This window comes from Saccoglossus kowalevskii, chromosome 18 (genome assembly GCF_978046115.1).
Source record: "Saccoglossus kowalevskii chromosome 18, keSacKowa6.1, whole genome shotgun sequence".
NCBI lineage: Eukaryota > Metazoa > Hemichordata > Enteropneusta > Harrimaniidae > Saccoglossus > Saccoglossus kowalevskii.
This window is the reverse complement of record NC_140658.1, coordinates 27,256,593-27,269,650: the sequence shown is the minus strand read 5'-3', so window position 1 is coordinate 27,269,650 and position 13,058 is coordinate 27,256,593. Positions and strand designations below refer to the sequence as shown.

Genomic DNA, 13,058 nt, shown 5'->3' with positions numbered 1-13,058 from the left:
AATTTCAACCTTGCTGATGAAACGTAAGCCACTTTTCACTGCTCAGAATTTTTAAGATTTAAGGGCATTCGTAACTCTCTGGCTTCAAATATTTTTATAGTGGATATTTTTGCAGTTTTTAAACATTAAACAGTATGTTGATATATAAAACTTCAAAAGCAACAAATAGGTTTATTTGATTTGAGCTTGAGAAAGTTTACAATGAATTTGTATTTTCATGCACGCAATCTAGCATGTTGAGGTGTCAAATATTTTGCAAATAATCTTCCTGGTCCAATACTTCTCAGATTCTATTTTTTGTTTTCTGTTGGGTTCTGGTAATTTAGGTGAACTTGACAATTTTGTAATATTTCACTTGAATCCTTGAAGGTTAGTGGTAATGGCATGTGTGAGATTCATGTTGACAAATCTAACGCTCTCTTTCAGTGGCAAACATGTATGTGACTTTTCATCGAGCCTTGATGTGTACTAAATACCGACTTTGACTATTTTGAGTTCTTCTTGATGCATTCCAATCATTCCAAGAATTAGGTAAAATCATAGATCAAAAATCTTTTTAGGGTATATGGGTAAAGCTTTGTAGTGTCTCTTTTTTTTGTAGGTGTTGATCTGCAAAAGAAAATTGCCATCTTTGTTAATCTGTGCTTGTACCCCCCTTTAATCAAAAATTGAGACAGTGTTTTTTGCTGGGTCCTAGGGAGCCGCATTGACTTTCACCGATCTCCTAGAGTGTCATAATGACTTTTGCTTGGGTTCCATGTAGTCACAGTGACCTTTACTGGGGTTCCAGAGGATGACTGTCATTTACTGGTGTCTTGGGGAGTCGCAATGACTTTTGCTGAGGTCCTAGGGAGGGACTATCTTTTGCTTGGGGTCCGAGAAGGTCACAGTGACTTTTGCTGAATTTCATACTTGTGAGTCAACACTGTTGTCAAAGCTATGCATTTGATTTTTTTTATTTACATATTGATAGTAATCAATTTATAGAAATCTGTTGCATTTTATTTACAGGTAACCTAGGTAATTCAGATGACCAAATGGATAACATTTTCCAAATACTACCGGTAGTACTATAAATCTTAAAATATTTTATGAAAAGTAGGCAGATTTTACTTTTTTGAAAGGATAATTTTTCACCACTAGTAATTTTTTTTATATCATTATTCAAAGTAGTACATGCATACACATTCTACTTTGCGTTTTTCTGTTCTCTGTTCGGCTATAAGCAGTTGTAAACATAAACAACCATAACTACCAGTAACCTACTTTATCATTGCACGAGAATTGACTTAAGACCAAAAAGCATGCATGACATACATACCGTACTTGACCGCATTACCGCCCAGTGTCCTCAATGCAGAAAATTGTGATTTTTTTAAAGGTTGACCGTTTACCCGAGCACCCCCCCCCCCCTCGGAAAAAGAGTGCAAATGACAATTTCAATTCACCATGTGATAGATTGAGGTGGATATTACAACTTTAGGGGAAAATAAAATTACAAAATTAGTTGCGTCGTCATTGAATTTTACAATGAAGAAAAAGTAAAATTTACAGAATGTTGCCAGACAAATGATGAGATTTGATGGTTACAGTATAATTTACTTGGTTACTTTTTGACAAAATTTTGACAAAAGCTATTTTCATCACTCAACATATCTATGATTTTATATTTTAAGGGTGAGATTTCATGACCCCAAGTTCATTGCCACAAAGTTCATGATTTTCCAAAATTCATTTCATCTCTAATGAAACTAAGCCAATAGCGGTTTTTTTTCTTCTCAAAATGATGTCACTAAGCAAAACGTCAAATGATTAATTATTCATGCAGACACTTGATTTGGACAAACAAATGATGTATTTATAACTTTTGTGATATTGAAATAATTTCTCAGGTGATAAATTTATTTTGAAATTCGCAGCAAACCATTGAAAAGTCACAGCAAAGTGATGCATTTAGGGTTAAAAATGTCTTTATCATCATCTCTGTACATGGCCTCATTTAATTTTATGTCAATTCTATTTTGAGTAATATCATCAATGAATATCAGACTGTGGTTGTGGTGTAGTGGCACAGTCTGTGTATTCTACAACAGGCAATAATTAATAGTTAACTTCCATTTCATCCCCTAGGGGAGGGGGGGGGTGGTCATGCGAGTGCCCCATACTTCTGACAAATCTCACAATACATAGTTAAGCCTGCCTGTCAGTCAGCCCATATACAGAAATCTTCTTATTCAAATAAAATGCTTTTAGGAGTTGGCTCTATCACTGTTACTGACTGTTACATGTAGCTTCCAATGGATTTATACATGTACTGTCTTTTACAACACCACAAAAATTTTTAAAATGATCCTAAAGATTAAGATGTTTCTTAATGCGTCAAAATTTGGTTGATATGTATTTGAGCTCTTATTATTGGGAATAGGTGTCTTTAAACACCGAAATACCTCCATTTAAGAAAAAAATGAAAAAAAAGTTTTTAAAGTTTGGCATTGTGCAAGAATGGCAGAACAGTCTGTTCAATGAGGCTCTCCTTCACTTTTGTGTTTACAGATAATTTGTTTTCTGTCAAAACCTACATGTATGTGTACAAGATACACAGAGTGAAAAACCAAAAGTATTCATTAAGCAAAAAAATTAGTATCTTTAAGGGAATGGAGTTGTATCAGGATCAAATTACAAATTTCTGATGTTGAAGTGGCCTGAAAGTCAGTCAGATTTGTCAAATTTGTTCCTTGAAAGTGCTTTTTGGAATGAATATTTGTGGCTATTGAAAAGCCGGAGTGATAATGCGGCATGGCTTTAACTGGGAACTGTTACTTCTAAGTGCCGCAATGGCGGCATCGCTGTAGAAGCAAGCTGCCATTATTGGCGCAAATTGAAAATGGTATTTTTGTTGAGTTTTAATAGTTATCGATATCAACAGCTGATGGATGAAAAGGAAAGCCAATGGGTCCAAAATGACAGCATGCGCTTCAATCATGTCATCAACGATCGTGTGTAGAAATTGGGAAAGTATCTTAATAAAAGGAACAAGAGTCTGCCTTTTCATTAAGTTCACTCCCGTATGAAGGGGCCTCACTTTTGAATCAGGCCTGTCTTTGCTTAAAGAGCTGGCCATTGTGTGCGTACAATATGAATGCAAAGTCCCCAGCGGCATTACTGATACTGGCTTTAAAACATCTTTAGTGATGTTGTTGGCCAAAACATCGCCGAAAATGATTCATCAATTTCGGTGTCATATTGCCCTTGGAGAAACAGAGCAATACCTTTTTTTTTTTAATTCCAGGCTTATGCGCAATCCTTGAGACCCTGTTGTTAATTTTTTATCCACATTATTAAGCTTTATAGCTGAAGCACTTTTAATAATCTGTTTTGTAACCAACAGCCCATCTCACCTTTTGATTACATTTAAGTTGGATCTTTATTGAAAATTTACGACAGTTTAAATGCGAATTAATAAAGACGCCATTACAATGTGGTGAAATCTCTTCACGAAGCTTGATTGGTGTTTTTTTGTTATTTCTAAAAAATATGTTATCTCTTTAACAGCCTTCCATTTAGGTCTTGAGCACATGGCAAGTCAAATTAATGCTTTTATTCTGCGAAATCAGGTTTGTTAAGGAGTCACAAGGGCAGAAATTGAGTTTGCATGGAATTGGGGATTTTTAATCTGCTTTGGTGCTGCGTTGAAATATAATACCCTGCTATAGATTAAAACTTGACAACAATCAAACAGTTATTTCCAGATCTTGATGGAACTGAAAATAGTTTCATTGCGAAGACAGAGCTCTGACAACTAACACTTCGAGAATTTTGTTCAGATTATGATATACATGTAGTATGCAGTCTGTAATTGGCTGATGTAATATGCGGTTTTTCGTTTGGTGATGTAGTATGCAGTTTTTCGTTTGGTGATGTAGTATGCAGTTTTTTTGTTTGGTGATGTAGTATGCAGTTTTTCGTTTGGTGATGTAGTATGCGGCTTTTCGTTTGGTGATGTAGTACGGTGTGTGGTTTTTCGTTTGGTGATGTAGTATAAAGTCTATGATTGGCTGATATTTTATGTGGTCTTTGATTGGCTGATGTAGTATGCAGTTTTGATTGGCTGACACTGTAAATCAGTAGATCTTGTTGCATTATCCTTTACAAGATTTGATTATGAAATGATAATATTTTTGTTTTTGCCTTTAATACTCAGATTAGCAAAAATGTGTGTAAATTTTTTAGTTTTTCAGTTAATGTCTGATATATTTGACAGGTGGCTCTTTTCCACATTTTTTCTGATACTGTAAAATACTTCATTTTAGCTGAATTTAATTTTTGCTGAAAAGGCTTTTTGCGTGTTTTGTATAAGTTTATTTTACACTTATTGACTGTAAAATGTAGAAAAAAAAGTATATTTGCTGGATTTTATTTTCACTAAATCATTCTTCAGCAAAAATAAATTCCAAGTGAAAATAAAATAAAATATTACGAGTATTTTCTTCGTCTTTGGCCATGACTGAATGATTTTACTTAAAAGTCTTGTAAAAAAAAAAAAAAAAAAAAAAATCGATCTCTAAATGCATGTGATTTCAATTATTATGCATAGTGTATGTAAATTATATAATTGGATTGATTTTCTTGAATTTGTCAGGCTTCTGTCAAGGTGATGACCTCTGACCCCAAGAGAACTTGCTGCCTAACCTATAATTCTAGCAGATAGTTTTTGCTTCAAAAAAACATTCTGCAATTTCATTAAAATTGAATTCTTCTGTTTCAAAAGTAAAATTAACATGAGATTTAAAATATGTTTGTGGTAAAGAAGAAAACTTTTGTTAAAAAAATATTGTGGAATTTCTAATTTCATCTGGGTAAAAAAAATGGGCAGCAATCCAAGAATACTAGGAAAAAAAAATTGGTGCATAATTATTTTGGTGTGAAAAAACATGCGCAGAAAGTTTGCGTATTACAAAGCGTAACACAACTGTTAAAATGACTGTGTCATTGTCATCAAACTGTTTATGAGAATATACTGAACAAAGAAAACGGCTTCACATATAACAATCTTGACCTGATTTTTGCTTCTTGAACTTTTGCCATTGGATGATTCATTAAGAATCTTTTTGAAAGTTGACAGGACTTCTTGTCTAAAGAACTCTAGTTAAATGTTCACTGCTTAAAACTTTCAATAAATTTGTCTTGCATGATATATTCCATGATTTGGTCTCCCCCCCCCCCAGCAATAACTGCTTAATTCAAGAAATCAAATAAATTATTGTCACAAATTTGGGATGATTCCATATATTCACTTGTAGTATTGTATAGGATTTAACCTTTTCACCAACAGTTCCCTCTTTTCATCACAATATAGTCCTGTTTATAGTCTGAACTTTCCTTCAGAAGATTTGGACAAAAATAGCTAAATTTTTTGAGTGAAAACTGAATATTGACTAAAATTTTATTTTTATTTGGCTCCAAAATTAGGGTTCATTACCAGAAATATTGTAGTATATAAGAAAAAAGTACAGAAAAATTTGGGCAAGTAAGTCTGGTGGTGAAAAAGTTAACCACAGTCACTCTATGTGATAAAGGGACTGTGACTTAACTAGTAGCCAGGTATTATTTATGCTAATTTTACTGATTTCTGAATGCACTTAATTGAAATTCAGTAAATATTCAATTATAACAATAGAATGTATAGTTTCCATCACAAACCAGCAAATTAAAAACCTTCTAAATATCCGCACAACCTTAAATCTGCTAAAATGAAAAAAAAACAAACAGTGAAGATGTCTGATTCTACTATACTTACAATGCAAAAGTTATGTGAAAGAAAGAGATGTCGTCATCAAGTTGAAATCCTGTTTAGACCTGTATATACTAGTAAGCTATAGCATACAAGCTGTTGATATAAGGAGGGGGGGGGGGTTTAATCACTTAAGGGGTTGACAAGTAGAAACTTGGTAGGAGTTGATAGTAGAACGTCTATGCAAACTTTTCCTTTACTTCGTTATAAGCTATTTTTTTCACAATGATATAAATTATTGATATAAATTATTGATATAAATATAGAGATATAATATAGATATATATATTTTTTTTACTTGTAAATTTTTTTCCCCAAAACCTACATCCCCCCCCCCAATTTTATTGGCCAACCCCTAAACTTTATAAGTGTATTATCATTGTGATTTACTGATGCCAACAAAGTTGATGCTTTTCCAGGAAAAAAACCAAAATATTATTTTGATGATATACATTATTTGATGTGGCCACCCCATAATCTTCATAAACCGATTATATGTCTGTAGTTGCTAATGTGGAGATACCCCAAAACACCACACAAACAGTGTTTTGTATAATCTGTACATGAGATAAATTAAAATGCTGCATTGTCTCAATTGTTAGAAAAATTATTATCAATAAAAAGACTGAAAAAAAAAATCAAGTATATACACAAAGTGCATACACGATCGGGTGATTTAACTACTGAACTTTCTCTCCTCAGATCTATTTTCGTCAAATTATTATCTCGTTTTCGTCACTTCTGCGTCTTCTGTACTTTCAACTAAACATTCCGTGCTCAGTGACCCAGTTACAATCAAACTCCCATCTCGTTTTTTGTATGAATAGTCAGTGTCCGCAGCAGCTATTGTAAGGCTCATTAAATTCCTATTACTAGGGCCTATAGATGTTTGATAGTGTGGAAAGTATTACCTCCCCTTGGAGACCAGCTAATCTGCAATGATGTCATCATGTAGTACGCCTAATGGAAATCTATTAGGGCAGACAGATGGGAAGCCCACGATTTCAAAAAAAAAAAAAAAAAATGTTCTGCATAAAAATGGATTGATGAAATGATAAAACTTATTGGAACTGTATCAATCAACCCCGCTGTTAACACTGTTCTTAACTTTTCGAGCATTTTACAAAATAGTCCGGTCACCCAAAATATTGATAAGATTCTGTGAGAATTGTCAAATTTTGAATGAAATGGTGGTTAAATAATGTTCATGGGAAAAGAAGCAATGTTGTGAAGTTGATGTCTGTAATAACAATACAGAGTGAAATAAAATGAATCTTTTTTTTTGTCAGACGATAAGAAAGCGGGTAATGGAATCGCCATATTCATTTTTTGAACATCATAATTTTCCCCTCATTTTTTCAACATTTGTCCATTTTTTTTTGGTATTTTTCTATAATTTTTTATTTCGAATTGAATGGACATCCCTTTCCGTCACATGCAAGTGTTGATCACATTTTTGGTCAAAAATAGAAAAAGACTTGCAGGTTTTGTGAAGGGTATTTAAACTTTGGCGTTCAGATGGTAACAATGTTGTTGTTTCTGCAGATGATAATACCTATTTGAATGTACTATACATTGTAAACATCAGTAAACCGTAGAAATTACATTATCATGTAAATGCTTTCTGATGCATTTGGTTAAAACCTTGTTTGTATAATGTACCAAATATTATTTAAATGGCCCCTTCTTTGTTGTAATTCCCCAAGAGGCAAGTAATTATTATTTAATTATGTTAAAAATATAACTTTTTTAGTTTTTGTAATCATGAGGCCAGGTTTTGAAGGATACCTAGAAAAAATTGTTCTCTGAAAGAAAGACAGCGCCATGGAAACGCCAGGAAGTGGTTCAGAGGATTCTGCTCCTAACCAGGTGGGACATAAGAAATTAGTTCCCAAGAGACGTAAAACCCAGACCCACTGTTCTAAGAGTTTTGTGATTTCACAAATTTCTCCATGGAAATATGGATATTTAATATATCATTGCCTCATAATTTGTTTTTAAAAAATGATTGCACGCATTACAGTACTGATTTAAAAGCCATTATTTTTCCCACCAAAATTTTTGGTGCAACATTTTTATATATTAATTTTTTTGTTTAGTTTTGAACTAAATCAACATAATTTCCCATTGCCTACAGGTCTTAACAACAGTTTTGAAAAAAATCAGGAAATAATTGCGTTTTTGTGTGTGTGTGTGTGTGTGTGAAAAATTACAAATGTGGCATTAAGAGGGTTAATAATGTTAAAAGAGAAAGTATTTATTTATAATTTTGACAATATTTCAATGTCTTTAGAAGAGAATCTATGACAATGTATATATTAATTTTAATATTATGCTTGTTAACTGCACCTATTTTTTTTTTTGTATGGGTTTTTCTCTCTTATTATTAATTAGACTTTATAAATCACTCTTAATTTCATGGCTACTAATTTGTCCAAAATATAAAAAAAATTATAATTATCTATTTGTTATAAAGCAAAAGATAAAATCTCTTTTCCCAGACTCAGATTTGTCATAATCTGGTACATAATGATGATGATAGGTGATAATTGGTGTATAATTTGCAGGCTTTGTTGGAGACAACAAAACAAAAACAGATGTGTCCCCCTATGTAAGATGACTGTCAGAAACATGTCAGCCTCCTTTGTTCTATTTCTGTCGCTGCTACATTGTAACCACCGATTATTGACAGTGGGATATGAAAGCAACATAGCAGTTTCTTAATTAGTATGTATAGGTAAGGACCAATGAGAAGATGGTTCTGAGGCAAACAGGAAATAACATTGGTTTAATGTATTTGTATGGCTACATTATATATCTTTTGTACGAGATGATGCGAGCCGTCTTGTCTCCGTAACGACGGGCTGAATAATGAGCTGAAAGCTTGCTAAGCAACGGAGGAGTAGAGTTTTTTTTTCACTGATAAAAGAGGAAAATGCTGGGCACACCTGAGCCTTTTTTTTTTCTTCGTTGATTATATGGTTAATTGTTATCGTGCCTCTAGGGGCCTGCCAGTATAAAATACTTGCATAGAAGACTGTACGGGTTTTTAATAGTCCAGTACTGACATAAGTCAGCCACTCTACATGTCTGTCTTCAATATACAGGCCCCTGCTGTGGCCACTGACTGCTTTGCTTCTCACTCGTATGGAGTGCAAAACTTTCGCTCGCACGTTTTTTCCAACATGCAGTGCTTTTACAACTCACCATTTTTCCAGGTAATTTCCTTTTTTTTTTTGTTATTTTCTTTTTCTCTTGTCATCTTACTATGTGTTTAATCAGTGCATATTATCATGTCGATTCAGCAACAAAATTAGTCTGGTGGTCATACTCGTTGTCCCACTGATGGAAACTGCAACTGTTTCAAGTTGTATTGTATACGTTTCTAGCTTAGGAAAGCTAGACGTGTAGTATCAGTGTCGAGAAGTGTAACCAAGAAGCTATAGTAAGGACTCCGAATAGGACACCTTTACACCTCGGAAAGGGTATGCTGATTGTTTTATCCTTTGGCTGCGCAAACAGTGCCAATTAATGTGCCACAATGATACGATCTGATTTCTATTCTTTCAAATACAATCAATGATAGGCCTCTTTCATGGTAGTTTACAAATCGGCTTGTATCATTTCACACTCAGTGTTCGAATTTCGTCGGCCTTTGTGCTTGGCTATATTGCCGTGTATATGACTATGGACGATGTGTGTTTGTAGGGGTGATATGAGCTGGTCTGTGTGGTAGTCATAACTTAACCAATCAATACCACTTCTGCTCTCGGTACTTGTTTCTTTCTTGGATGTTGAATGCACTCTGAAAATCTAGAAGACAGAGTTTTTGTTGTGCCTCTCCCTTCACTGCATTTCAATAAAAAGTTACAATTTATAAGTCGTCCTAAGAGGTAATATTAAATTTCTTTCTAGACTTGTTCAAGTAGTGTCCTGAATAGCCTCGACTGTCGCACATTTTGCTTATCAAAACATTTAAAAAAAAAAAAATTAACACAGAATTTCTCAAACCTTTTCCCCCTGTAAACTCAACACTGTATTAGCTTATTTAGGCCTTTTTTCATAAGCGTTGATTTCTTAGATTATATTAAAGACCATTTGTATGAATGTGGTTCGTTTAGTCTCAAGGTACATTTAGTTTTACTAACATAGATATGAGTAATCGGATAAGAAATCAATTAGCGTGTTAATTATTTTGTATGGTATAAATGAGCGATCAATGAAGTAAAAAAAAAAGCTGCTATTTTCTTTAATTAGTGTGTTAGTGCGATAGGTAGGACAATGGTGTGACTGAATATACAGTCTTTGTGTGCCAAGCCTGTTCATGCTACACAATGGTGATTACCTGAGCCAATAAAAACATCAGCTCGTCACGCATTTGTGACGCTGACTTTGAGACCAGCATTAGACACACGCCAAGTTATTCGCTTTCAGCTCGGACTCGTGCCTCATAGGTGACAAAAAAGCCACAGGTTAGTGAGAAAATGATTTTCAGGAATTTTTAGGTGGGTGAAAAAAAGGTGTGCAAATGTTCTCGCTTACCGTAATTACTATGATTTGCAGTTGCACGCTTGATAACGTTGTGCTTACAATATTATCTCACTACAACTGAATGTTTTGAAAATGTATCCAGTGTTTCTGCGGAGTAAGTAGACCGGGATCAGTCAGGTTTTGGGTGGATAGATTTTCGGCTGTATCCGTAGGGTTAGATAGCTATATGTCTGGTCTCTGTTACCCCGCAAGTCCCATATTTCATCATGATCGCTGGTTTTGTTACTGTTAAATAGTTTGTGATATGTGTGGTGTATTACACATGTTTGTCTATGCTTACCAAAAGTATGTTACACATACATGTCTCAAAATCAGATGTGGAACATTATCCCAATTTTTTCGTCGATCAAACAGGCCTGTGAATCGTGTCCAATTTGACTACTTCCAATCATAACACCTAGACCCGATGTGCTGCGTTTGTGATAACGATCTCCCTAACTGTTCTTGCAATCAAAGGTGATATACACGTTTCATCGAACAGATTGCAATCCAAACGCTCTCGCTCAAATTTGAAGCATTGTAAATGAATAGTATAAATCACAAACTTCTAGCTCCATCATTGTTAGGTATCATTACTTGTTGGTGGCTTTTTCTCCTCTTCAGTACACTGTATATGTTTCCACGGCGATTGAGTAAGACTGTATACTTTACCACCTGTTATGTTTGAATTACGTTTACTCTTTCTCTTGGGCTGGCTAGTCACATGTTTACATCATTTGTTTCTGGTAGGGTTTGAATCCAACCAAGCAATGTTTGCCCTACAGTTTTCTCAAATTTCCAAATTCAAGCTTGGCTCGTCTTGTACAGGGTTTCCCTTCTATTTAATGATACATACATTTCTTTTAAACTCCTTTCATCCAATCAAAATTGCATACATGTTTTGAATCAAATAATTCGAAAGATTTTCAATAAATATGTTTGTTTTTTTGAAAAACAAAACGTAACAAAAGATAGGACCAACTTAAAAGTGATAAAATTCCGAAAAATTCTAGCTTGTGGTGTAAATTCAGCTTTTTCTTAATACCATTCCTGACCTTTTAAAAGCTGTCACAAGGGAATTAATCTTGAACCCAATGTTTAATATTTAAAAAAAAAAGTGCTAGCAACGAAAGAGATAAAGAAAGCCAAACAACTTTAGTGACTACTTGAGATTGGGTTAAGTATAAAGCTCTTCAAGACGACACATCGTCGCATTAAGGATTGTGCAGAAAGATAAGATTTTCACACTCTTTATAACCTCCTATCGCAGTAAGCATTCATCAATAATTTCTACTCCTTCCACTTCCTAATCACATGTTTAGTTTCAAAAACATGGAGTGTTCGATCGTTTCAGGGGGCAATAGTAAATTTTTAAAACTTTTCCCATGAAGGAAAGCTTCTTTGAGTTTATAAATCCTGATCCCTAGAGGGAAAAGGGGGATATTTTTTTTTATCCGATTTATTATATCCTGATGAATTAGTAAGTACCTTTTTTTCGGGGGGGGGGGGGGGATTATGATGAAAATGTTTTGGGGAACATTTTTTGTATATTGTTTTTTTTAATTATAAATCCTTTATTTCTTTGAAATAAATCAAGAAAGAATGATAGTTATATTTCCTAGAACTCTAAGGTTTTAAACGATTGATTGATGTTTTCAGATTCTTTATAAATTATCACCTTTTTTGAAGTTTTAGTTTTTGTTTCCGTTATTGCCGAAATTAACTTTCAGTTTTGCAAAATGAACTCAAGTTTTTTGAAATGTTTTTCTGAAAATTTGAATGCCTGTAAGGTATAGCAAATTGTGTATATTTAGTCCAAAACTTTACTACAAAATTATAAAAACAAATATAAATGTTGCAGAATGTTAAACCAAAATATTAGGCAAGAAAATGAGCAAATTTTGCGTTTTTACATGCAATGCATACAAATGCTGTGGACAGTGAAAGTTGAAACCTAATCGACAAGGCTGCAAGTAGTGGCTTTGTCGCTTTACAGGTTTGTTTATCTGATTTAAGGCAACGCTTTCATTTCATTAGTAGTTCGTAATTAACGAATTATGTATGATGCAGTAGTGTCAAACCTCGTCAGTTGTTCGCATCGGCAGATGTCAGGGGTTTTTTGTCAAATTGAAAAAAGACACAGATTTTTTTCCGTTAGCGAAACATCATGTAGGATTGACGCGACAGTGTAATGTGATTCCACCGTTCTGAATGCTTTAAGATTCTGAAAATCAGTTAGGGCTTTTGATGCTTATTAAAGTAACGTTCTGCCAAGCTTATTGGTTGCTTTTTATTAATTCTGGAGGACTTACTGCATTAGTAATTCCAGCAAAGCAGAATGATTTTGGAGATTTGTTCAATCATTGGTCTGCAGCAGTCACATTTTACTCTGTTTGATTTTACCCGGAGGTCAATAAAACCATTCTGCTCTATTTTTGCTAACATTTAGTTGGTTACTGGTAAATATTACTTAAAAACAATTCTATTTGAACACCATAACTTTTCCCGCCAATTTTTTAGTGCACAATTATGCATACTTTTATGGATTTTTCTGTAATTTCTCCCAATTTTTGACCAAATAAACATTTTCCCCCACAGGTCTTATTAACAATTTTAAAAGAAATATATTGAAAAACAAGGATGTTAGTTTATTCTGTGAAAGGTGACAAAATTGATTTTGGAGAACAAATAAAACAGAATATTTTTATTACTATTACTACCTGATGACCCTTTCACC

General features: G+C 33.8%; 1 protein-coding gene across 3 annotated transcripts in view; it reads left to right on the top strand.

Moving 5' to 3' along the window:
- Window positions 1-13,058, top strand: part of LOC100372975 (protein phosphatase EYA1) — a 151,320-nt gene that overhangs the window by 63,873 nt on the left and 74,389 nt on the right. The window contains exon 1 of one of the 3 annotated variants that reach the window (XM_085493186.1): window positions 10,176-10,263. The exons of the other annotated variants lie outside the window; for them this stretch is intronic. The gene's annotated coding sequence lies outside the window, so the exon portion shown is untranslated. Of the gene's footprint in view, window positions 1-10,175; window positions 10,264-13,058 lie in introns of those variants that run through there. 3 annotated transcript variants of the gene reach the window in all.